This window comes from Rhipicephalus microplus, chromosome 5 (genome assembly GCF_043290135.1).
Source record: "Rhipicephalus microplus isolate Deutch F79 chromosome 5, USDA_Rmic, whole genome shotgun sequence".
Lineage (NCBI taxonomy): Eukaryota > Metazoa > Arthropoda > Arachnida > Ixodida > Ixodidae > Rhipicephalus > Rhipicephalus microplus.
In genome coordinates this window covers 210,420,152-210,447,978 of record NC_134704.1, presented here as the reverse complement: position 1 = coordinate 210,447,978, position 27,827 = coordinate 210,420,152, and the positions used below count along the sequence as shown (strand labels likewise).

The 27,827-nt window shown below is 47.9% G+C and overlaps 1 protein-coding gene and 3 non-coding genes across 4 annotated transcripts in view; 3 read left to right on the top strand and 1 right to left on the bottom strand.

Moving 5' to 3' along the window:
• The window catches only part of nompB (intraflagellar transport protein 88-like protein nompB), a 1,761,410-nt gene that overhangs the window by 1,589,865 nt on the left and 143,718 nt on the right, over window positions 1–27,827 (top strand). The window lies entirely within an intron of this gene.
• On the bottom strand, window positions 23,927–23,999 carry TRNAT-CGU (transfer RNA threonine (anticodon CGU)). Its single transcript has one exon. It is a non-coding gene; the product is annotated as a tRNA-Thr (tRNA).
• Window positions 25,095–25,167, top strand: TRNAT-CGU (transfer RNA threonine (anticodon CGU)). The gene has a single exon. It is a non-coding gene; the product is annotated as a tRNA-Thr (tRNA).
• Window positions 26,015–26,087, top strand: TRNAT-CGU (transfer RNA threonine (anticodon CGU)). The gene has a single exon. It is a non-coding gene; the product is annotated as a tRNA-Thr (tRNA).

The following is a 27,827-nucleotide window of genomic DNA, read 5'->3' as shown; positions in this document are numbered from 1 at the left end:
TTTAGATGGAGGGGACATTGCTGATTTTAATATAGGCGATGCTGCGGCATACCTAATGGATTTTATTATTGACGCTGCAGCGAAATGTATTAAGCAAACTAAAGGAATGTCTAATAAGCGTCGCATTCCATGGTGGAATGACGATTGTCGGAAAGCGCGAAATATTCAAAATAAAGCTTGGAGATTATTCCGAAATTACCCAACGGCTGAAAACCTCGACAATTTTAAACAGGTGAAGTCACAAGCTAGAAGAACGCGTCGTCTTGCAAAGAGAGAAAGTTGGAATAGGTACATCTCCAGTATAAATTCTTACACCGACGAAACGAAGGTTTGGAATAGGGTAAATAGGTTATTGGGTCGGGAGTCACAACCCCTACCCTTGGTAAGTAGCCGAGGTGAGAGCCTAGAGGAGCAGGCGGACTGCCTAGGCGAACACTTTGAATACGTCTCAAGTGCATCAAACTATACAGAAACGTTCTTAAAATTCAAAGAACGCGAAGAGCGACAGCCCCTTAAATGTAAACGTCCATCCAGTGAGTCTTACAACTGCCCATTTAAATTAGCTGAACTTAAGGCATCTCTTGCGTGCTGCAACCACTCAGCGCCAGGTGTTGATCGTATAACATACCAAATGGTCAAGTACCTTCACCCCGAAGCACTAAAAACACTCCTAACTCTCTTCAATAACATGTGGGCAGCTGGGTATATTTCATTGTCATGGAAAGAACCTATAGTCATCCCAGTACTTAAACAAGGCAAAGATCCGTCTTTGGCTGCCAGCTACAGGCCAATAGCGCTAACAAGCTGTCTATGCAAACTATACGAGAAAATGATAAACCGGCGCTTAATCCACTTTTTAGAAAGTAACAGTATACTAGACCCCCTTCAGTGTGGTTTCAGAGAGGGGAGGTCGACAACAGACCACCTTGTTCGCATAGAGACATACATCAGAGATGCATTTATTCATAGGCAGTTTGCACTTTCGGTATTCCTAGACTTAGAGAAGGCGTATGACACCACATGGCGATTTGGGATTCTCCGCGATCTTGTCACCATGGGCATCCGTGGGAACATGCTAAACACAATTAAAAGTTACCTGTCTAACCGAACCTTTCGCGTAAAAGTGGGAAATGCTCTCTCTAGAACTTTTACCCAAGAGACTGGTGTTCCGCAAGGGGGCGTGCTTAGTTGCACGCTCTTTATTGTAAAAATGAACTCCCTGCAGTCAGTCATTTCAAGTGCGATGTTTTATTCCGTGTATGTTGATGATGTGCAGATGAGTTTCAAATCATGCAATATGTCTGTCTGCGAACGACAAGTGCAGCTTGGAATGAATAAATTCTCTAAATAGGCGGATGAAAACGGTTTTAAAATAAACACGAAGAAAAGTACTTGCATACTTTTCTCTAACAAACGAGGGGTAATGCCACAACCAAATGTTGCGATCAAAGGAGACCAACTCTCTGTAAGCAGCGAGCATAAATTCCTGGGAACCACTTTAGATTCTAAGCTTACGTTTATTCCCCATATTAAATATGTCAAAATGAAATGTTTGAAAGCGATGAACGTCCTAAAACTCCTGTCACGTACAACATGGGGTAGTGATCGAAAGTGCCTCTTGAAGTTATACAAAAGCCTTGTCGGGTCGCGCCTTAATTATGCCTCTATAATTTATCATTCCGGAACGCCAAGTGCATTAAAAATCCTAGACCCCGTTCACCATCTGGGTATTCGACTTGCAACCGGTGCTTTCAGGACAAGCCCGATCCAGAGCCTCTATGTAGAGTCGAATCAGTGGTCACTTCACCTGCAGCGATCCTATAGCAGTTTCACATATTTTATAAAGGTACGTGCAAACATCAAGCATTCATCTTATTCAACTATAAACGATATGACCGCTGCCACCCTCTTCCATAATCGACCCACAGTGAGAAAGCCGTTCTCCTTGCGTGTGAGAAACTTATGTGAGGAAATGGGTGTTCCGCTGCTGGAGCTATGTCCTACGCCCACAGCGATACTTTTACCGCCGTGGCAGTGGCAGCTTATACACTGTGACACCTCATTTGTTGAGATCACTAAACACGCACCAGAAGCACATATTAAAATGCAATTCCGAGAACTCCAGTCCAACTACGCATGCGTAGAGTTTGATACTGACGGTTCTAAGTCGCATGCAGGGGTGGCTTATGCAGCCGTCGGACCATCCTTCTCGGAATCCGGCGTGCTGCACCCGGAAACAAGTATATTTACGGCTGAGGGTTATGCACTATTGTCCGCTGTGAAGCATATACGGAAATCAAACATACAAAAATCAATTATATTCACAGACTTGTTAAGCGTCGTAAATGCATTAAGATCCCTTTTCAGATTCAGAAATCCAATAATAATTGAGCTATATTCCATTCTGTGTACAGCGTATATGTCCAACCAGCATGTTACTATTTGCTGGGTACCTAGCCATAGAAGTATCGAGGGCAATGTGTTAGCTGACCAAATGGCCACGTCAATTATAATGCGCGCTATTAACCCCACCGCTACTGTCCCTGCAACAGATCTAAAACCCTTTCTACGAAAGAAACTGCGAAACCACTGGCAACGCTTGTGGGACACAGAAATAAACAATAAGCTTCATTTGATTAAGCCGCGGTTGGGTTACTGGCCCTCCGCTACAAGAACACGGCGAACTGATGTGCTATTCTGTCGCCTCAGAATAGGACACACTTATGGTACTCATAACTTTCTTCTGACTGGCGATGAACCTCCTACTTGTGGTAGATGTGGTGACAGGCTAACCGTCCTCCACGTCCTCCTGGAGTGTGCGGAAGCTGAAAGGGAGAGAAAAAAATATTTTGCTTTAGCATACCGCTATAATCTTCCTTTACATCCGATTATGTTTCTCGGTGAAGAGCCGCTTTTTGATACAAAATCAGTTTTAAGCTTTTTAAAGGATGTAGTACTGAATGTGTTTAGTCCAACATTGAATGTTTTTAGCCCAACAGGTTCATAGCACATCCTCTGTTCAGAGGATGCTGCTGTGATAGCAGATTTGAATGAGCCCAGGCCTCCATGCTCTTGTTTTAAGCGCTCTATCGAGGCACTGGTGCTCCATGCCAAGTTTTTATTTGACATACTTATCACTTTTAAATCATTTTATGTCTCCATAGCTCACATCATTTGTCATTGCCATAATTTTACCATATGTAAATTTTTACACACCTACAGCGACTGTTTTTAGGCCCATTTAGAGCCACGTCACATTTGTTTTATTTACACTGCACATCCCACAATTCATTATCATCGCTCTGGCGCTCTTTGGCCATATCTGGCCCTTGCGCCAATAAACACCACTAATCAATCAATCATCTTTGTATAGCGACCCAGCCCCATTCACACTCCGGTGATCTCACGAGAATCGTACGCCGCGAAATCGAGGCCATATCACCCGTACCCTTGAGAGCACTAGGACCGAGTAATCCTCATCCGACCATTGCACTAACACAGACCGTTGTTCGCCCAGAACTAGCCAACGCAGGTATTCCCACGGTCTGTTCTGTGCACCGTCCTGACGTTGTCAGTTCATCTACCTCCAGCAACCCACAGCATTATCGCCACCCTGCTCCACGTAACTGTGACCCAAATGCGTGGAGGATGCCTGACGACAGGTTGATATAATTTCGACGTGAACGAGTGGACACTTTTCCCGCCATTGCCGAAGCAAGTGGACCTCACCGTATCGGGCAAACTCAAGCTTCTCCAACCTCAACTCACCAGCCCATCAGCCCATCTCTATGGCCAGGAACTATCACGGTGTGACGGCTCAGCTAATTACAACCCGACCACTACGGCCACTGCCCAGTAAAGTCGCTCACCTTCACCTCGACGTAGATTTTCCCTGTCTCCGCCACAGCCCTTTTCCCCGTCCTCATCCTCTGCCCGGCAGTTTTCTTCGGAAAACTAACGGCTGCAGCTCCTGCAGGTGACGCTGCTGATACGACTTACTCTCCAATTCCTCTGATGACGCTGCCGAGCAATCAGAACCTGATCGACGTTCAAGTGGACGGTTTATCTGTTAAAGCCTTGGTGGACACTGGCTCCCATTTTCTGTGATGAGCTTGCACATTCGTGACCACACAAAGAAAGTCCTTACTCCAGCCCCTTCACGCACTGTTCGTGTTGCTGATGGTGGTACGGCTTCTGTTATTGGCGTTTGTACTGCACGCGTCACTATTGCCCGTCGTGAAACTTCAGTTCTCTTCACTGTTCACTCTCACTGCACCAATGATGTGATCCCCAATCTTGACTTTTTGTCCACTCATTCCGTTTTCATCGACTGCTCAGCTGGTACTGTGCAACTTGACCGACCGTGTCCGATTGATCCGCCCAGTCCACCCTAAGCTCATATATGCTCTGCTGAGCATGTTCGTTTGTCACCGCAAACTGTGGCCTGCATCATCACCGTAATGCCCTCACCACCTGTATCTGATGGCGACTACGTACTCGCGCCCATTACATCCATTCCTTTGACTTGCAGTGTTACCTTACCACACACTGTTATTCAGTTACGTGCAAACCGCGCCGTAATTCCTGTGCTCAGCTTTGCTCTGTGCCTACAAGTGCTCCCGCGCGGAATCGCCCTCGCCATGCTGACTCCCTCTGACTAATGCGTCATCTCTGCTCTGTATTCGAACGATGCTGGACACTATAGCTACACGCATGCTCAACCTTCGCAAGCAAGCCCGTCTGCAACGTTAAAAAAATGATCGCGTCAGACCTTTGCCGCATCAAGCTGACGCACTCCTTTACGTCCTTGAGTCATGCTGAAACGTATTTGACTTGTATGATTGTCCGCTAGGTCAAACCACTGCTGTAAAGCACTCATTCACACCGGCGTTGCCTCCCCTGTTCATCGACGGCCATACCGAGAACGAGCGTCACATAATTCTAGCAGAAGTCGACAAAATGCTCGCCAGAGACATAATTGAGCCATCATGTAGTTCATGGGCTTCCCCTGTAGTTCTTGTCAAAAAGAAGGGCAACACTTGGCGATTCTGTGTTGACTACCGACATCTGATCAAGAGTACTAAAAAGGACGTCTACCCGCTACCACGCATAGACGACGCCCTGGATTGTCTTCATGGCGCTAAGTATTTTTCGTCCATTCATCTAAGATCAGGGTACTGGCAAATTGCTGTCGACGACACGGACCGCGAAAAGACCGCTTTTGTAACGCCTGATGGTATTTACTAGTTTAAGGTCATACCCTTTGGGTTATGCAACGCTCCGGCCACTTTCGAGCGGATGATAGACTCTCTTTTGCGTAGGTTCAAATGGTCAATTTGTCTATGTTACCTTGAAGACGTTATTGTCTTTTCTCCAACTTTTGAGACCCACCTTGACCGCCTATCCTCAGTACTGGCTGTTTTTCGCAATGGCGGTCTCCAGCTGAACTTGTTAAAGTGCCACTTCGCACGCCAGCAACTAACCATGTTGGGCCACCTTGTCCACTCCTCTAGTGTACGCCCTCATCCCCATAAAGTTCGAGCCATGCGGAACTTTCCCATTCCGACCTGCACCAAGGAAGTCCGCAGCTTTCTCAGTCTGTGCTCGTACTTTCGACGTTTTGTGAACAACTATGCGGAAGTTGCCCTACCTCTCACAAACTTACTGAGAAAAGATGTCTCATTCACACGGGGTGCTGCGCAGGCTACGGCGTTCTCTGCACTTATTGCATTGCTAACAGAACCACCTGCTCTGGCCCATCTTGACAATGCCGCCCCTACAGAAGTCCACACCGATGCCAGTGACCACGGAATCGGTGCATATTTGGTCCAGCATCAAAGCGGTTGCACCCGCGTTATCACCTATGCCAGCCGTCTCCTCTCGCAGGCGGAAAGAAATTACTCAGTAACCGAAAAGAAATGCCTTGCTCTCGTTTCGGCAGCAGCGAAATTTCGGCCCTATTTACACGGTCAACATTTCACCGTCCCAATCAATCACCACGCACTTTGCTGGCTTGCATCCTTGAAAGACCCCCCTGGGCGCCTTGGTCAATGGGCATTACGACTCCAAGAGTATAACTACTCGGTGTTCTACAAATCTGGCCGCTTACACCATGGCGCTGACTGCTTGTCTCGGAATCCATTTGGACCCACCTGAGGCGTTCGATGAAGCGCCATGTGTCCTGTCGCTCTCTGCTTTAAACAACATTCCTGAGGAACAGTGCCGAGACCCTGTCTTACGTAACATCATCAAGAAGCTTCATTCTGCGGCACCCGATCCGTCTACTCAACTGTTCTTGTTCAAGCATGGCACATCGTACCGTTACAGCGTCCGCCCTGATGAACACGAACTGCTCCTTGTGGTACCTTCCCATTTACGTGCGAGCGTGATCGGCCAGCTCCACGACGCTCCCACTGCCGGTCACCTCGGACAGTCTCGGACGTATGACCGTGTACAGCGTCGATTTTACTGGCCCAGTCTTTACCGCTCCGTCCGAAGCTACGTCGCCTCATGCAACTAGTGTCAACTCCAAAAAAAACCTTCTGTGAGCACTGCTGGGTTCCTCCAACCACTTGACGCTCCCTTCGATCCCTTTTTTCGACCTATTCTTGACTTCCTAGGCCCTCTCCCTGCGTCCACTTCTTGGAATAAGTGGAAAGCTGTTGCGACAGATCGCAAAACCCGGTACGCCATTGAACGGGCTCTACCAACCAGCTGTGCCATGGACGTTGCCGATTTTTTCCTGCACGACGCCATACTTCATCATGGCGCACCACGCCAACTCCTCACAGATCGTGGGCGCTCTTTCCTTTCCCGTGTTATCGACGACCTGCTTCGCTCCTGCGAGACAAAACATAAATTTACGACAGCCTACCACCCGCAAGCTAATGGACTGACTGAGCGATTCAACCGGACTTTAACTGATATTCTCGCCATGTACGTATCCTCCAACCACTAGGACTCGTATGGTGCATTGCCTTTCGTTACGTTCGCCTATAATTCCTCACGCCACGATGCAGCTGGTTTTTCACCTTTCTATCTCGTGTTTGGCCGTGATGCAACTTTACGGTTTGACACCATATTTCCGACAGCCGTCGACTCGACGACCAAATACGCCCACGATTCTATCACCAGAGCTCGAAAAGCACGAGAAGTTGCCCGTCCGCGCCTCTTAGCATCGCAAGACCAGCAGTGGCAGCGTAACCACTCTGATCATCGCCAAGTTTCCTTTACTCAGGGTTCTCTTGTGCTAATGTGGACTCCGACTAGGTGCCTTGGGCTTTCTGAAAAACTGCTTTCCCGCTAGTTGGGACCCTACCACGTATTGCGCTAGGTGACAGATGTGACCTACGATATAGCCCCGCTCGAGTCTTCCTCCTCCTCCCCATAACTGTCTACAGATATTGCTCATGTATCGCGCCTTAAGCTTTACCACTCGGCAACATCATAAAAAGCACCACGACGGTGCTTCAGCACCCGGGGGTAATGTTATGAGACAATTTCCCACAAAAGCGGCTAGGTAGGCACGGAGAAAGACGACGTGATTTTGGTGTAGGGCACAGCACTTGTTCTCCATCTTGGCTTGCGCGTTGGCGCTATGTAAATATATCTTCAAACGCTTAGTTTCGTGTGTACCTTCACGTAACATTATATATGCTGAAGATTTTCCAATGAGCCAAACGTACTTAAGAAGATAAGAAACACAACTTAGCGGTTGTCTTCATTTCATTACCAACGGTTTCGACCGGTCCACCGGTATAAACCATTCGTAATGTTTAAGGCAACCGCTAAGTTGTGTTTCTTCTCTTCACACACACACACACACACACACACACACACACACACACACACACACACACACACACACACACACACACACACACACACGCACACACACACACACGCACATATATATATAATCCGGCAGCAAAGCAGCCGCAGCCAAGGTGGCCTAAAGTGCGCACAAAGTTGGCATCGTGGAGTAATTGGGTGCTGGCAAGGCCTCAGTCGTGAAGCAGAGTTGTGCGATGGTGTGCTGCAGCTCCGTGGCGCTGTGTAATGGTGCAATTGAAGACACAGAGCCAGCATCCGTAGAAAGTACATCGACTATGATGCTCCTGGTTGTCGAATGCAGGGCAAAGGACGCATGGAAGGTGTCTCTTAGAGCTCCAGTATATGTCGAAATTGTGTCAATTGGATCCATACCCTTGGAAGTGCACACGGCGCTCCCAGGGGAGTGGAATCTGTGTGATTTCACGTCGGGACCTGGTACTGTGGCGGGAACTAAGCAATGCTGATTCATCGAGAAGGCCTGGACGCTTTTCGTGGACGGTGTTTGAAGCGCTGACAGATCTTAGAAGTGTGGCAGCATGGGCTAATTGGTATGACATGACGATAGTTAGATTGCGAGAACAGAACGATGACACAGAGACAAGAATACACAGATCGTCAGGTATAGAAGAGAAATGTACGCCGTCCCTAGGCAAGAGGAGCCCGTGCGCAAAATGGGCGCGAAATATCGCGTCCCCAAACATGTTTCGCGGAACCACAATGGAGGCCTGAAGGCCGTCTGCGGGTCGTAGAATCGATATTTGCCGGGACGGTTGCCTTCCAGGCTGCATGAGCGAGGAAGAGTGATAGTGATTCTCGGGAAGACGTGGGACCTCAATCTGGCAGCTGAGGTTCGCAAGAGCCTTTCGAGACTGTGCCATTGTGATGAGGCAAATAGACACAACGCGTGATCGTTGGCAGATTGCTCTATTATCTGACTTCTTCCTCTGCTTCCTTCAAACTTCCCGTGCTAGAGCCGCAGTGCTGCTGCTGTTAGTCATAACACTAGGCCATGACTGCTAGCATGTGAAGCTTGCAATAACAATGCAGGTGGGTGAGGTTGGCTGCATCGAGGCGGCCGTGCCCGACCACACTGCAGCATGAGTGGAAAATATGCCACAAATGTCTCTGGTGATCTCTCGAGTTGATCTCTCGTCTCGTGGTGGTCAATCGTTACAACGCTGAGAATGGCCTTGTGATGCTATCAGAGGTAACTCTGGAGAATAAAATTGCGAGTGACGCAAAAGCTGTCAGATGCCAATCAGATGATTATGCCACCTCAGTTAGGTGGTATGATCTTTATCCGTGTTTTCTAGCCTGTCCGTGAAATGCCCGAGCAGCACGAAATGTGTGCAAACTCCCAAACTCCGACTGATTGCAAGATGAGATCGTGATGCGACCCAGCAGCCTCCCTCGTGCTGTCATTTTTTCGTGTCGTCACTGTGATGAAATATGACCTCGTGACTATATAGAGATATGCATTTAGGATTAAAGTTCTACCAGCGCAGACCATGGGTGCATACTCGGCTAAAGAAAGAAGATAAAGAGCAGCAGAAGAGCAGCTGGCCTGCAGCAAGGGCGTTGGGTCTTGGTACCGTCTGGTTCTGTATGCTTCATTGCAATGGTGTAGCCGACAGGATGACGAGGTCTTACGTTCCGGCGTTCTCGTCCAGGACACTCTTCAAAAGCAGCCGTGGTGAGCCCAGCTTGAGAACAGCGTCAAGGGGTGCAATGCAGGATGGCCCGAGCTTCCTGGGCAGGCGAGTTTGCTCGGAGCTCCCTTGCAGTGGCATGAAGACAGTAAACAACGCGTGAAAGCAGCGCTGATAAAAATGGTTATGCGAACGCGGGTGGCGTGGGAAACGCATGTGGGCATTGGAACATTGTCGCGTCAGTGGCACGTCAGCACCGGCATTCACGCGACATTTTAGCAGTGCAGCAACATCAGCGTGTTTCTCGTGCTGTATTTTTGCCAACTCAACACGCACTTCCCAAAGGCATGTTCGTGGGCGTGTGTCCTCTTTTGCCCAGGTTCTTTTGTTCCACTTGCAGCATGGAAATGTCCACCCTCGAATGCATGAAGAATGCACACGCAGCACTCTCGTGCTGCTCGTTGTTTTTTTATAAAGTATTGCAGATAAATATAAAGACAGGTGGTCTACAGGAGCACTCGAATCTTGTCGGCGTTTCGGCTGTGATTGGATGTTTCGTCAGCGCGGTTAAATTGAATGCGAGTGATCGTAACCACTTGGTGATATCACTTTTACTTCTGCGTGAATGTGTGCTAGTCTGCGTGGTAAAGCTCATATATTAATCCTGATTTTCGGCGTGATTAATGCTCCTGAGCAAAAGCAAACGTGGTGGCTGTACGCGATGTTCGCTACGGGCGTCTGTCAATCAAACTGATGGACGCGTGAACTCAGATACAAACACGTTGATTCTGAGGAGGCCTGAACTCAATTCGTGCCTGTGAGGGTGTTGGTGTCACTGTCAAGCTCTTGATGCGGTGCTCGTGAAGCGGAAACTTCTTTGCATATAAAAAATTGGCAGATCCCACGGACAGTGAGAATGGATGATATGCGAAGCAAATAAGGCTGATGTGTCACTTCAAAATGAGCACAACGCTGCGAGGTGAAGAAAAATGATGCCGTACATGACTTCCGTGTCATGATTATCGTGTTTAGATGTGTCGTTCACCTTCGTCATCTATTCAAGTCAAGCGAAGCCAAATTTAGTATATGTGGAGCTAGCGAAAGGGTCGCGAGAACGCAATGAACATGGTACCTTGTCATGTTCTTACATGACAGAGGTGTGAGGATTATCATGTTAGCGCCAGTCATATATTTTGTCATCTATTGACGACACGTAACACCAAATTTCGTATATGTGGAGCTAGTAAACTGGCCAAGAGCGCATCATCAAGGACCCAATGTACTATAGCGTAGCGTTTACGCACGCATACATTGGGAACTGTGACTGTCCCTTTGCAAAACGCGAGCACTCTATAGTCTGACGCCAGGCGTGACCGGCGCGACCAGCGCCCGTCAGCTCGGCCCGACGGCAACCGGTGCGAGATGTGATATGCTGCATTTCGCGCCGATGTGTAACCCAAACAACACTGCGTCTCCCTCTTTTCGTGTTGGAGGGATGCCGGACGCGCTGTAACGCTCATGCGTCAAAGTGACGCAGCGTGGCGAGCTCCTCGAGTATATAACAGGACCGGTGCCTGGCGTGGAAACACCGGCGTGACGCGACGAAATGAATGCCGGCGAGCACACGCACCGCGTCACGTCGAACTGTATTGGCGCCTTGACTGTGGTATGTAGTCATGTTCCTATATGGCACGCATCTCATGATTATCATGTTTGCACCAGTCGCATACTTTCGTCATTCAATGACGTCACGTCATACAAATTGGGCATATGTGAAGCTAGCGAAACGGCTGCGAGCGCATCATGAGTGTGACATGTAGTCTTGTTACATGACACGCATGTCATGATTATCGTGTTTGTCATGTTTGCGCCAGTCACATACCTTCGTCATTCATCAACGTCTCGTAATACCAAATGGGGCACATGTGAAACTAGCGATGTGGCTGCGAGCGCATCATGAGTGTGGCATGTAGTCCCGTTGTTACATAACACGCATGTCATGATTATGCTTGGACGTGTCATTTACGCTTGTCATCCGTTCGCGTCATGTAATACGGAATTTGGTACATGTGAGGCTAACGAAACGGCCGCCTGCGCATTATGAGAGTGGCAAGTAGTCATGTTTTAGGGGTTAAGCTCCTTAAAGCAGCACCCGTTCGTCCCTCGTCGTAGTACAAATCATGCCTTACGCTTTGACCTGCAAGGTGGCACCGGTGGGAGATGTCTCCTCTGCGTGGTTGAACAATAAAAATTTCGCAGCGTGCTTGTTAACTAAAAGCTGAATTCTCCTGTCTCTGAATCCCCATTAGCATCCATTGACATGTGCATTGAGCACTATCTGACAAGAAATGGTTGCTACGTTATACTCGCTGGGCGTGACTTCCTTGGTTTTAGAAAGGTTTAATGAGCGTTGGGCTGCAGTACCATGAATACAGTGAACTAGTATACACCAGGAACTCGAGGTGGTCAAATGTGAAAAAAGGACGCGAAGCAAAAGCCGCAAGAAAGTGTGCGTGTGCCACCTCGCATTTAGTCCGTGGAATGGCCGCTAGATGGCGGTGCTTCTATGTGCGGAATATATGATGAACGGAATATATACCAGATGAACGAACGAACACATAGACAGATGCATGGTGGATGCACGGATGGCTACACAAGAGGACTGACGCAGGGGCCAATGCAGGGGCGGATGCATGAACGAACGCAAGGACAGACACACGGGTGGACGTGCGGACGCCTGAACAGACGCACGCACGGACGGGCGCATAAGCGCACTATCAGTCACAAAAACGAACGCATAGATGGACGAAAGTAAGAACGAATGGACGGAGGGATGCTTCGCCCCACTCTCCGTCATGCACCCCGTGGATATGCTGCCATTTTTTCACAAGACACGCATCTCATGATTATGTTTGCAACAGTCACATACTTTCGTCATCCATTCACGTCCCATAATACCCAATTTTGTGTTTCTGAATCTAGCAAAAAACCGCGAGCGCATCGTGAGTGCGGGTGAAGTCATGTTGTTACATGACACACGTTTCATGATTATCACGTTTGCACCAGTCGTATACCTTCGCCATTCATTCACGTCCCGTAATACCAAATTTCGTGTATGGGAAACTAGCGAAACGACCGCGTGCGCATCATGAGTGCGGCTGTAGTCATGTGGTGACATGACTCGTGTTCCATGATCGCCAGTGTGCGATGCCGTGTCGGCGCTTTCGTCAAAATGACCCAGTACAGGTGGAGCCTGGAGAAGGTTTTGGAGGGTCTCGAACGCATGGCACTGATTGGGGCTCCAAAGAAACACAACACCGCCTTTTGTAAGCTTGTTGAGGGGTGTAGCAATCTTCGAAACGTTTTTGACAAAAATACGCACAGAGCCTCAGAAATCGGCGTAGGTCACGCTTATTTTTGGGCACCGGGATGACGGCAATGGCGCGGGTTTTCTCGGCATCTTGGCGGATGCCGGCATGGCTCACAACATGACCAAGGAACTTCAGTTCTTCGTATACAAAATGGCATTTCTCAGGTTTGAGAGAAAGCGCTGCTGTTCTAATTGCCTGAAGAACTGCCTGAAGGCGTTGGACATGTTGTTCAAACTTATCTGCAAATACCACGACATCATCAAGGTAACCAAGACTTGATTGCCATTTGAGCCTCATGAGAACCGTATCCATCATTCTGTAGAAAGTAGCTGGCGCGGAGCATGAACCGAAAGGCAACACTTTAAACTCGTACAGGCCGTCGGGAGTAATAAAACAGTCTTTTGGCAGTCATCTACTGTAATTTGCCAGTGTCCGCTACACATATCCTTAGAGGGAAAATATTTAGTGATGCGTATATGGTCCAACAATTTATCTATCCGGAATAAACGTCCCTTTTGGTGACCGAGTTCAGTGTAGGGTAATCAACGCAAAAGTGCAACGTACTCTCCTTAGTAAAGAAACAAGCACAACTGGCGAAGCCCAGGGACTGGTTGATGACTGGATGATGTCATCCTGAAGCATCTGCTGGACTTGGTCACGTATCGCATTTCGTTCTTTTTGTGACGGCCTATAGGAATGTTGTCGGATGGGTCTCTCGGTGGGTTGCGGGACGATACGATCCTGAGCACGTGGTGTCTGTTTAACCTTCGACGTAGTGGCATTGCAGTCTTAAAATGAGCCAAGTATAAGCAAAAGGCTTTCTTCTTGAGCCGAAGGTGTACTCTCGCTTACGTCGAGAGTGCTCGGAAAGGCTTCGTCAGATTGGCCATTCGATGAAAATGAAGCTAACGCGGAGGAACCTTCAGCATCGGCAAGTTCTTCAAAATATGCAATGGCAGTGGGTTTCGTGAGGTGACGATATTCGTCGCTGAAGTTCGTGACCAGCAGCTGAACGTGCCTGTTGCTAGGCTGAATGATTCCTCGGGCAAAAAAAATTTGTCGTGAAAAAAAGAGTGACGAATCGGCCTCTGCAAATACCACGTCGGACACGTCTTGTCCCAATTCTACCTTGTTGAAGAGGCTGCTTCGAGGTGGGAGAGTCAGAGAAACGTTGGTATCATGAAGCGCTCTTTTCCGGAATTGCGTACTGTCATTTTCAGCGCAAAAAAAATCATCGAACAACACAATTATTTCACGGAGGTCAATGACGGTGCCGCATTCACGAAGGAAGTCCATTCCTAGAATGACTGCCCGGGAGCACACGCACAATACGAGGAAAGAGCCCGCAAATGTCGACGTACGTATTTGAATGCGTTCCGTGCACATACCAGTAAGCATCACCAAATGGCCACCTGCCGTGCGTTACTAGGGTCCTTGACACGGTGTGGTAACCTTGCTCAGTGGAGGCGCCAGTGTGACGGTCATTGCGGAATAGTCGGTGCCGTTGTCGACGAGGGCGTTGACAGATGGATTGCCGACGAAGACGGCAATTTCGGCATGTCAGGGTAATAATGAAAGAAAAAATGCAAGTGTAAGATTTTAAAGCAAAATGTATGAAAAGGAAAGGTTACATGTCGGCATCTCCGGTCTCGCGATCCATCCTAGTTGGTGCCTCGGAGCTAACTGCCTTGCCAGGTGGCTTCGGCCTGACTCCACAGTCGAGAGGGGCTTTCTTCACCCCACGGGGGGCCACACCATTGCAGGAAGCATGACGGCAGAATTTTTGGTATTCACTCGCAGAGAACGCATGAGTTCGGACCTATCGAGTTTGAACTGCGCGTTTCACAGGGCAGAAAAGCCATGAACACTACTCTAAGGACGGTTCGGACACAACAGGACACACACGTACAGGGAGCGGCAGTTCTGACAATGACACGAAATCCGTTTTAGTTGGAGCTGTCATCAGCTCCACGACCCCAACAAGAGGCAGATACTGCTGTCTGCAAGTTCAGTGGTGTCGTCCATTCATCCGTGGTACAACCGTGACTGCTTGATGTTGACGGCCTTTTCGGCGTCACTCCTCGACATTGCAGTTCGCCGTATGATGACGATGTTCTTTCCCCGAAACCCGACAATCACATTCAGTCCCTCGAAGCGGGGGTCCAGAGTTTAGCGGCGAGCCCCGATGGCGCACAGCACCTTGTCGCCAATTTTGAATTGTGGAACGTCCCGCCTCGCATCGTAACGGAAAGTCGAGTAACGCTGGCTTGTTGTCAACTTTTCTTTAGCTTCCTTGCGCGCTACTGCCAGTCCACGCAATCGTTCCGACTCTTCGAATTCATCGTGGATTGCTCCAATGTTTAGTTCGCCTGGCAACTACAGTTGGTATCCGTGTATTTGCAAAAATGCACTATATCCGGTTTGCTCGGACTTTGCCATATCACGGCGAAGACGGCGTCAGCAAGCATGCGCTCCCAGTTTCGAGCCTGGCTGAGTTGTCCAAGTACGAGGCCAATATGATGGCGTCTTCAAGTGCTCGAGTCCAAGTCTTCTATGGAGCGAAGCCGTCTCTTTCTTCGCGAAGCCTCTCACATGATCCGTAATGATCACATCGGGAACGCCGAATCGTGGGATCCATCGGTTCAAGAGGTAGTCGATATAGCACGTCGATGCTGTACTTGGTACGATGACAGCATTCATGTATCGTGTGGCGTGGTCAATGCAGACCAGCACGTAGCCGTCGTTCTTCATTTCGCTGAGTGCGCCAGTATGATTCAATAATATAACAGTGTTGGATTCGTTCGGCACATCTCGGGGATTCAGACAGCCTTCACTCCGTTTTGTGCGAGCATTGATTGCGTGTCAAGTATGACATGACTGAACGTATGATTTAATATCCTTGGATATTTATGGCTACCAATACGTTCGCTTGATGAGCTCCTTCGTTTCGTTGCGCAAAGATGTTCGTTGCTGTCGTGGAATATTTTCATGATAGTGCTTCGTAGCACTCCCGGCACGACATTTTTCTTAAGTGTGCGGCCTTTCTCAGTCACTTGTTTGGTTAGAACGCCGACGTCTGTCGAGTAGAAGTTTCATGAATCTTGCACAATCTGTGTTCATAGATTGAAATTGCTTCAGCGTCTCGTGATTGCGAACAATCAATGTATGTAGAAGCACATGCCTCTCTGCATCCTCCATTTTGAAGACGTCTCCTGACGTTCCCTTCTCTTTCAGTCGTGAAAGAGCGTCTGCTGCTTTGTTAAGTCTACCGGGGCAATGCGTCACGTCAAACGTGTACTCGGTGAGGTCGTGCATTCAGCGGGCGAATCGGCGGTTGGTTGCTCCCTTCTGCTCAAGATATGTTAAGCTGAAGTTGTCTGTGAATACGGTGAATCGCGGTCCTCCTCGCAGGTAAAGAGAAAATTTTTCAGTTACTGCCTTGTGCAGCGCCATGCATTTGAGGACGTTGGAGCGAAGCTTTGAGTCAAGCTCGTCAAGTGATCGGGGTGCGTATTCTATGACCTTCTCCTTGCCATCTTGTGGTTGCGTAAGTACGGCTCCTATTCTGGTTCCACGAGCGTCAACGTAGACTCACGTTGGACTTTCGGGTCGAAATGTCGCCAAAAAAAGGGGGGGGGGACTTGAGAATATTTCTAAGATCGTCCGCGATGGCTTGGTGTTCTGACGTCCACTCAAACTTCGTCTTTTTTGTTACCAGTTCTCTCAATGGACGTGTTATTTTTGAGAAGTTCAAGACGAATTTGCGGTAGTGATTAACACATTGCAAGAACAAGTAAATTTTTTAGGGTTGGCGTGTGGCTCGAACTTGTCGATGGCTGCGATTCGTGAGCCGTCTCGTCTGCGACCTTCATTAGTAATTACGTATCCGAGGAAAGTCAACTTATGACATGTTAACTGGCACATTCGAATGTCTATCTTTCAACCATTAAGATTTACTCTGTCTAAAGCTTCTTCCAAGAGCTTCAGCGATTCAGAAACTGTTGATGCTCCTTGGCCGACATCGGCAATGTATGCAGCGGTTCGTGGCAAGCCAAAAAATGTATGACGTATCACTTTCTGCATCGTTTGTGGCGCTTTGCAGGAACCGAAGGCAATTCTGAGGTAATAATACTTTCTGTAAGGCGTGACAAATGCGGTTTTATGAACGTCGTCTTCCTTCACTCGTATGGTTAAAGAAGCAGCCTTGACGTCCATGACGGTGAAGTATTTTGACTCGTCTCTTGTGATGTCTGATATCACGTCTTCGATGATTGGCATCGGGTGTCACGGGTTCACCCTCTTTGCGTTGAGTTTTCAATAATAATGAACCATTGGTCGAGGCGTTGTCGGGTGGTTCGGCTGGTCAACCACAATTGTTGGTGCGGCGTACTCACTGTCACTTGGTCGAACGGTGTCCTTCGCCGAGTAATCATCAACTTGGCGTGTGATCAATTCTCGGTCTCCTGGCAATCTTCTGTATGGTCGTTATGCGACAGATATGCTGTCTTAGAGCTCAATAGAGTGCTCAACGTGCGGGTACAGTCCAAGCGGACTGTACCCGCACGTTGTATCCAAATATGGAGCAGTTCTTGAGCAATATTGTGCGCAGCATATTCCGTTCTTCCGGGCTCGCATCTGATGTCATTGAGGAAACTGATTTTTAGATCTCTTGGCACAATATTGCATAACGATTGGGTTCTATCGGCTGATTAAGCACAAAGTCGGTTGTGTTGTTTTGTTGCTGACGGATAAACGATGCAATAGGAATGTCGGCAGTCTTCCCGTTGACACGTGAGCTCGTCGTCTGATCATGCACGGTGAGGGTTGGCATTTGGGTACTGTCCTCTTTAGTCACGTAGGCCAATGTTACGTCCTTCGTCGGATGAAAAATGACTTGGATTTCGAATCCAAGAATGACGTCGAAAGGTTTTGGTAGTGGACATACTACAACATTGGATAGTGTGGTCGTTTCGTTCCGATCATTATGTCGATTTCGGCGGAAGTTTGCGGATTCATCGTGTCGTCGAAAATTTTGATGTGGTTGCCTGATGTCCATGAATTCAGTGTAGCTTTCGGTGGAAGAGTTTGCGGAGAGATTAGTGAGACGTTTGTGCCTGTCTCAATGCAGGCTTTGATAGGAGAGGTCGCGCTGAGAAGGCCGTTGACAACTGATAACGTTTGACCACTAGACTCCAGAGAACAGCTCACCTGCTTGACGAAAGTGTCGGTCGTGTTGTCCCTCCTCAGTTGTTCTCGGCGTTTTTCTTCTGCTCGTTGCCTTGCTCTAGATTTTGGCTTCGGGCAATCTCTCGATTTGTGTCCGTTTTCGTTGCAGTTGAAGCATCGCTGCATAGATGGCTTCTTAAATTGGAGAGATGTAGCAGGACCTGACGTTTTGAGTAGCAATTTCATTGCTTGGAAGTCCGTCTGTCTCAGCTCCGTTTCGTCCGCGATTGTTATTGATCTTTGGCAATCTAACTATGTAGCTCTGCCAATGAGCTCGAGAATGGAGTCGCAGCACTACGCTGCTAGCGGATTTGCCCATTTATCTTCTTTAATGCCTGCCAATATCATGAAGATTCGTTCCTTAGTCCTCTGTAATACAGTGCTTTTTCCAGGATCACGTTTTTTGAGTAAACGTACTCAGTAATGAATTCTTGCCGCTGAAATGTGTGTAATGCTTGAAAATCTAGGAATACTTGCATTGTTATTTTTCGTTTCAAGCATTGAAAAATTTCGCGCTTCCACAATTCCTAGTTTGCTATTAGTTTTCCATAGCTTAAGTGCCAGTCGCGTGCAGGACCTCGTAAGTGGGTGATGGCGTTCACAAGTGTCAGTGACGGTGACCAGTGAGCAAGTGACGCTATTATTTCGGTCTCAGTTGTCTAAATGTTTACGTTGGTTTGAACTGAGGCGTCATAAAATGGTATTGCTGTTGACGTGTCGTTGGTCGAATAAACTTGAATGGCTTCTCGTGCTTGACAATACACTCTGTCAATTTTGCTTGTGATTCGGTCATCATTGAGAGTAATTGCGTGATGTCACCGGATTGATTGTCGTCAATTTCCATCTTCATTACGTGCATGCTCGGATGAAATTATTCGGGGCTCGCTCATTTCATTGTTTTCGTGACGGCTGTCGTGGCGTTGGCTATCTTGTTGGTCGTTCGTCGTAGCCAGAAGTCGTACTTGACTTTGGAGGGCTTTCATTTCGGCGTGGAGTTTTGCGTTGGCAGCAGAGAGGCTCCGAATGCTTGCCAGCTCGTCGTCGCTGGTAGTTCGTCGCGTCATTGGAGGCTCCTGCGTGCCGCTAGTTCGTCGCCGTTCATTGTTTTTGATGAGTCTCGTGACGAGCTCGACCTTTCTGCCCGTGTGAGGGATGCAGCGTTGCTTGAGTTCGTCGCAAGATCTGTGTTCTCAAGTGCTTTCAGAGCTTTTCTGTCTTCGGACAAAAGCAAGTCCTTCGTCGCGATCGTTGAGTAAGCTTGGGCTTGATTTTTGGGGGCTTCGTCCATGGTGATTGCAGCAGTAGATGTCGTAATTGCAAGATACCGTTAATTTAACTGGTTCTTGGTTAATCGACATCGCCATGTCAGGGGAATACTGAAAGAAGGAATGCAAGTTTAATATTTTAAAGCAAACTGTATTAAAAGTAAACGTTACATGTCGGCTTCTGCTGTCTCGCGATCCGTCCGAGCTCGTGCCTCGGAGTTAACTGCCTTTCCAGGTGGCTCCGGCCTGACTCCACGGTCGAGAGGGGCTTTCTTTACCCCACGGGGAGCCACACCACTGCAGAAAGCACAACAGCATAATTCTTAGTATTCACTCGCAGAAAACGCGTGAGATCGGACGTATCGAGTTTCTACCAGCGTTGCACAGGGCCGAAAAGCCATAAACACTAACCTAAGAACGGTTCAGACACAAAAGGACAAACACGCACATAGAGCGGCAATGCCCCGACACTGACAGACAGGAACGACCTTTCTGCTGTTGAGAATACTCCAAAACCGGAATGCTCCTCGTCGTGTCGTTGCGTCGGAGGAGGGTCTTTTACAGTTTGCTGGACCACGACTTCACCCACAGAGGTCACCGTTCCTAGTTTCCCCTGCGTGGACTTGGTGACCAGCTCCTGAAAGGAGCGGAAGAGGACAAGGGCAAACTGGGTGACGTAGACCGGCAAAGCGATAGTAATATCGACTGGTGGTGCTGAATAGTCGAAGGACTTCGCTGCCCCATGAGATAGGCTTCGACTTCGCGGGGGCGCTCGCCGTAGCGTGGGCATCGAGAATCAGGGTGGAAGCCGCGGAGACCTAGTTGCAGGTATTGACAGTTCCGGTATACGTGACCAGCTTCGCCGCAGTGATAGCAGAGCGGACGCTACCACTTTGTCTTGAGGCAGACGGCAGACAGCAGGGTGTGCTCGGAAACCTTGCGCCGAGAAGCCGGCTTGAAGCACTGCCTTGCAATGATTGCATAGCCTGGCTACAGGTCCTGCAGAGCAGGATCTGTAGCCGGTGACACAGGGGATCGCAACGCTGCTGCGTATATGAGGACTGGGGCCTCGGGAACCGGTGGTGCAATTGGGGCCAGAGGTGTGATGGCCTGCTGGACTTCTTGTTCGATTACACCTGCGAGGCCTGGCACCAGTGGGTGGGATCCCACTACCTGAAGCTGTCGCAATTTGTCGCGAACGATACTTCTAATGAAGTCTGCGAGACCTGTCTCTCGCTCTCAGAGCCTATAGAGCATACAGTGCCCGGGATCTGGCGTTCATATATTGACGGTCGCTGCTGCAGAGTACGTTCCATCGTGGTCGCCTCACTGATGAACTCGGCGACTGTCGTTGGTGGATTGCGCACAAGTCCAGCGAAGGTCTCTTCTTTTACTTCGCGCATCAAATGCCGCACCTTCTTTTTCTCCGGCATGGCACGACCCGCTCCCTTGAAGAGACGAACCATGTGCTCGACAAACGTGGGTACTCGTGCTTTCGCCTGCTGGTTTCTGCAGGATATGGCTTTTCCAGCCCTCTCCTTCCCCTCTGCATTGCGATAGGTGTCACGAAACTGTCGGCTGAACTCTTGCCAGATTGCAAAGAAGCCCTCGTGGCTCTCGTACCACGTCTTCGAAGAATCTTCCAGGTAGAAGTATAAACTCGGCACAGCTTGCAAACATCGTCTCATTCGTTGCTTCTGGCAACCCGATCAAAGTGGTTGAGCTAGTCATCAACATCCTCTAAGATGTGTACATAAAATGGCTTTGGTGTCTGTGGCATGAAAAACATGCGCGAGAAGAGAACCATGGGCATCGCTGGTTTGGACCGCCTGACTTGTCATCGGAGTGGCCATCTTTCTGGTTGTCGATGCCACTGGACCAAATTCAGGGAGTAACCCACGCAGGCGGTGGCTGCTTCTTGCTTTTCGAGATGTAGCTGCCTCCAATATGGCGGACACAGCCAAAGTACACGTACCCATCGTCTCCACCAGTAATGTCACGAGCAAAACAAGACCTACAGCCAAGAGTTTACCTGAACCAGAGCAACGAAAATGTTCTCTTCTTCTTCTCAGCCGAAAAAGAGTATGAGCCACAGCGGCTAGTTCATCAATGGTGGCATGCGTCAATATGTAGACAGGCATCGTGGTGCAGTGGCCGTACCGTTGCAAGTAGTCAAGTAGATGCTCCATGAGGAGTTACAACATAGTTATTTCTTTCGACGTTTCAGCCAGTGGCCAGACTCTTGCTGAAACATCGTAAGAAATAAACTAAATTTTGACTTCTTACGGAGTACCTACTTGACTAGTTGCAACGGCACACAGAAATGTGCGCCCCAGTATCTATAAGGGCAGAAATATTAACATCATCAACATCAACGCCTAACAAACTTTGTCTCGACGAAATTGTCAAGAAAAGATTTGTGGAGGAAGTCGATAACCAGCGTGACCGCCAGGCACTGCACCGTTTAGTTTTCCGGATAGACAGAAGTGGCATTGAATGGGGACGATGGCCTGCGAGGCTGCGGGAGGGAGACGACTGGCGACGTCCTGGAGGCAAACCCCAATAACGACCGTGCGGTGACGAAGATTGGCTGTTGGACTTTCTCTACTTGTTTGGCGAGGAAGGCTGCACGGAAGATGCAAAGCGGGTGCTGTCCTGTCGGTAGAAAGGTTCAGACGACATCCGGGGTAGCGAGGATCAGCGCTAATTGAAGTACTGGACGACATGACAGATACGGTAGCAATAAAAGCGAATGGATCGATTGTCGGTGGTTCCCGCAGCAGGGTCACGAGATCGAGTCGTAAACTGCTGCTCGTGATAGGAAGAGGGTGGCCGCCATGGAACTCGCTGCGCGCTGGGCCATGCGCACACCGAGCGAATGCCTATGCTAGCGAGTTCTTGGTGAACGATGGCTTCCACCATGTTAGCAGTGAGTGGGGTCGTGTCACTTGCAGCAATGTCAGCCGGAACAGGGGCAATGGCTTCAAGTTCATGCCGCACAATTCGTGTCACCTGATCTGATGAAACTGGAGGTGGTGGCTGTGTTCTTGCAAGGTCTTCACAAGAGGACGTTGCAGCCGCATTCGCAAGGCGGGCAAACATGCACTCAATCTTCCGGCTGTCCGCTAGCTCAAAGCGCCGGCATTTCTTTATATAGGCGTACACTGTAGAATAATTTTTGCAGATGAGGAGGTTGTATGCGTCGTCCGCAATCGCCTTAAGAGTATGTCCAACCTTGTCAGCCTCCGGCATCTCGGCGTGGATTTGCGACAAAATGCTAACACATTTTCCATATACGACATGTACGACTTCGTAAGGTCTGCGCCCGAGTTGCGAGCAATATCTTTCCGGCCATTTTTCTTCCCATAAGCTTCCCAAACAGGTCCGAAATTTTCTCCTTACACGTTGCCCAACTCCCAAGTTCTGCTTCATTGTTCTCACACCAAGATTTGGCGGTTCCCCTCAGATAGAACTACATGTTCGCCAGCATAGGAGTCGGTCCCCATCGGTGTCGAGTGAAGACAGGTTCGTACTCTGCCAGCCAATCTTCAACGTCCACTTCATCTGGACCGCCGGAACCACTAAACGTGCTAGAATTTCGCGGGGGTTATAGCACGAAGGTTCTAGTCGCAGGAGGAGATGTAGTCGCTATATAATCTCCAGCTGCAGGAACACCTTGAGCAGACTCAGACGGCGTATTTTCCGCCATCGTTGCAGAATGAACCTTAAAACGACGGCCGCTGATAAGTTCCGTTGCGAAGCGGTTACCCCGCACCTGCACCAAATGTGACAGGGCGAGGTCTTTGCTAGAGTACAACGTCCACAAAGAATCGGCAGCGGAACGAGATGGCTCAGTTACCTCTCCCGCAAGCGTCTAACGCACAGGCGTCTCGGTCCTTTCTGCAAAGTGCTACGCTTTGTCCTGTCGATGGTGCACCGTAACATATATATATTATATATATATAAGGGAAAGAAGTGTATACCTAAGGGCTTGTTTTTCCGTGCTTCTAACACAATATAATGAGATATAACAGACAGTCATGCCAAGGAATGTACAGGGGGAAGTTATTAAAATCAATAGAATATAAATAAGAAGAAAGAAAAGTGGATGAAAAAAATACCAAATGTGAGCAGGAATCGAACCTACGACCTTCGAATTACGCGTTCGATGCTCTAACCACTGAGCTATCACAGCGGCCCTCCCTCCATCCACTTTTTTGGGTTTGTTTATCTGTGAATTTAGAAGTAGGAGCGACAGTCAGCGCCATCTATAAGCCAAACAACGAGTGTGAAAACACTCTGATGCGCGTGTTTGGCGTCACGTAGCACGTGAACTTAATATGAGTGGGCAGCTGATTAATTGTCCCTCTTATACAACCTAAACACACCAAGTCTGCCAGTACGAGACCCTCGTTCAATGAAATAAGGGAAAGAAGTGTATACCTAAGGGCTCGTTTTTCCGTGCTTTTAACACAATATAATGAGATATAACAGAACGTCATGCCAAGGAATGTACAGGAAGAAGTTATTAAAATCAATGGAATATAAATAAGAAGAAAGAAAAGTGGATGAAAAAATTACCAACTGTGAGCAGGAATCGAACCTACGACCTTCGAATTACGCGTTCGATGCTCTAACCACTGAGCTATCACAGCGGCCCTCCCTCCATTCACTTTTTTGGGTTTATCTGTGAATTTAGAAGTAGGAGCGACAGTCAGCGCCATCTATAAGCCAAACAACGAGTGTGAAAACACTCTTATGCGCATGTTTGGCGTCACGTAGCACGTGAACTTAATATGAGTGGGCAGCTGATTAATTGTCCCTCTTATACAACCTAAACACACCAAGTCTGCCAGTACGAGACCCTCGTTCAATGAAATAAGGGAAAGAAGTGTACACCTAAGGGCTCGTTTTTCCGTGATTTTAACACAATATAATGAGATATAACAGACAGTCATGCCAAGGAATGTACAGGGGGAAGTTATTTAGATCAATGGAATATAAATAAGAAGAAAGAAAAGTGGATGAAAAAATTACCAACTGTGAGCAGGAATCGAACCTACGACCTTCGAATAACGCGTTCGATGCTCTAACCACTGAGCTATCACAGCAGCCCTCCCTTCATCCACTTTTTTTGGTTTATCTGTGAATTTAGAAGTAGGAGCGTCAGTCAGCGCCATCTATAAGCCAAACAACGAGTGTGAAAACACTCTTATGCGCATGTTTGGCGTCACGTAGCACGTGAACTTAATATGAGTGGGCAGCTGATTAATTGTCCCTCTTATACAGCCTAAACACACCAAGTCTTCCAGTACGAGACCCTCGTTCAATGAAATAAGGGAAAGAAGTGTATACCTAAGGGCTCGTTTTTCCGTGCTTTTAACACAATATAATGAGATATAACAGACAGTCATGCCAAGGAATGTACAGGGGGAAGTTATTAAAATCAATGGAATATAAATAAGAAGAAAAAAAGTGGATGAAAAAATTACCAACTGTGAGCAGGAATCGAACCTACGACCTTTGAATTACGCGTTCGTTGCTCTAACCACTGAGCTATCACAGCGGCCCTCCCTCCATCCACTTTTTAGGGTTTATCTGTGAATTTAGAAGTAGGAGCGACAGTCAGCGCCATCTATAAGCCAAACAACGAGTGTGAGAACACTCTTATGCGCATGTTTGGCGTCACGTAGCACGTGAACTTAATATGAGTGGATGGAGGGAGGGCCGCTGTGGATGGAGGGATGGCCGCTGTGATAGCTCAGTGGTTAGAGCATCGAACGCGTAATTCGAAGGCCGTAGGTTCGATTCCTGCTCACAGTTGGTAATTTTTTCATCCACTTTTCTTTCTTCTTATTTATATTCCATTGATTTTAATAACTTCCCCCTGTACACTCCTTGGCATGACTGTCTGTTATATCTCATTATATTGTGTTAAAAGCACGGAAAAACGAGCCCTTAGGTATACACTTCTTACCCTTATTTCATTGAACGAGGGTCTCGTACTGGCAGACTTGGTGTGTTTAGGTTGTATAAGAGGGACAATTTATCAGCTGCCCACTCATAATAAGTTCACGTGCTACGTGACGCCAAACATGCGCATAAGAGTGTTTTCACACTCGTTGTTTGGCTTATAGATGGCGCTGACTGTCGCTCCTACTTCTAAATTCACAGATAAACAAACCCAAAAAAGTGGATAGAGGGAGGGCCGCTGTGATAGCTCAGTGGTTAGAGCATCGAACGCGTAATTCGAAGGTCGTAGGTTCGATTCCTGCTCACGGTTGGTAATTTTTTCATCCACTTTTCTTTCTTCTTATTTATATTCCATTGATTTTAATAACTTCTTCCTGTACATTCCTTGGCATGACTTTCTGTTATATCTCATTATATTGTGTTAAAAGCACGGAAAAACGAGCCCTTAGGTATACACTTCTTTCCCTTATTTCATTGAACGAGGGTCTCGTACTGGCAGACTTGGTGTGTTTAGGTTGTATAAGAGGGACAATTAATCAGCTGCCCACTCATATTAAGTTAACGTGCTACGTGACGCCAAACATGCGCATCAGAGTGTTTTCACACTCGTTGTTTGGCTTATAGATGGCGCTGACTGTCGCTCCTACTTCTAAATTCACAGATAAACAAACCCAAAAAAGTGGATGGAGGGAGGGCCGCTGTGATAGCTCAGTGGTTAGAGCATCGAACGCGTAATTCGAAGGTCGTAGGTTCGATTCCTGCTCACAGTTGGTAATTTTTTCATCCACTTTTCTTTCTTCTTATTTATATTCCATTGATTTTAATAACTTCCCCCTGTACATTCCTTGGCATGACTGTCTGTTATATCTCATTATTAAATATATATATATATATATATATATATATATATATATATATATGTATATATATATATATATATATATATATATATATATATATATATATATATATATATATATATATATATAGGTATGGGATATGGCACAACGGAAGCGTTGTCAAGAAGGATAAATATATTCATTTCCCAACAGTTTTGGTTGGGGTCCTCCCTTCATCAGGGGATGAGTTATACTGACATGAACTTCCAAACATCGTTACAGCCGCGTCCCTCTCGCCTTGAAAGATGTTTGCGAGAGTGAGAGGGAACTAAAAAAAGGAAAAAAAAAACAAAAAGGGGGAAGAAAAAAGACAAAAAAAGAAGAAAGAAAAGAAAGAAAGTGAAATAGAGGAAGAACCATTGTCAACACTGAGAACGAAACCAACTGTCCGTGTACGTCCACATACGGTTCGTATCACGTGCTGCTCAGTTCTCGACGTGTGTCGGGCCACCCAAGATTGTCGCCGCGGTGGCGGGAAGGTCCGTGATGGCGTGCGTAAAGAAAGGGTTTCCCCTTAATGGGTCGGTCGGCTCTTTACCTTTAATCTTCGTCTTGGGTGACCCGACACACCTCGAGAACTGAACAGCACGTGATACGAACCATATGTAGACGTACATGGACAGTTCGTTTCGTTCTCAGTGTTGACAGTGGTTCTTCCTCTTTTTTACTTTCTTTCTTTTCTTTCTTCTTTTTTTCGTCTTTTTTCTTCCCTCTTTTTGCTTTTTCTTTCCTTTTTTTAGTTCCCTCACACTCTCGCAAACATCTTTGAAGGTGAGAGGGACGCGGCAGCAACGAAGTTTGGAAATTCATGTCAGTATAACTGATCCCCTGATGAAGGGAGGACCCCTCCTGAAACTGTTGGGAAAGAAATATATTTATACTTGTTGGCCACGCTCCCGTTGTGCCATATCCCGTACCTTCACGAAAACTAACTGACCCATTGAATTATTACTCCCACTTATATATATATATATATATATATTGTGGTAAAGCCTTTGAACAGCGGGTCATCCTCTTCAGCGCCTTCTAGTGGGTCGCCCTTTTCTTAAGAAGAAGAGCAGCTCGTGCAGAGAGTCGATCCCCGCATTGACTGTCGCTGTCTTGAATCATCGCTGAGTGTCCGTCAATAAACCGCTTAACAATTTGGTGGAGAGTGCTGTGCCCTTCAAACACCTTCGGTCAGCATTCGATGCCCTTGGAGCTTCGATCCCGTACCGTGCCTCCAACCATGTACCAAGACGCCGCCCAGCAAACGCTTCCTCCTACACCGACGCCATGTCCCGGTGTCCCCCGCATCCGCGACCCTCCTGTCTTCACCGGCGCGGATGGCACTGACGTCGAGGACTGGCTTGCCATGTACGAACGTGTGAGCGTCCCCAATCATTGGGATGAGGCAGCTAAACTCGGCAACCTGTTCTTCTACCTTGCGGGTGTGGCCGGAATGTGGTACAATAACCACGCATCTGATTTCCCGACTTGGTCCGCTTTTAAAACCGCTGTCGTCGACGTGTTTGGCCGCCCTGCCGTTCGTAAGCTGCAAGCTGAACAGCGTTTACGTGAACGAGCCCAGCAGACCGGTGAGTCCTTCACAAGTTATATCGAGGACATCCT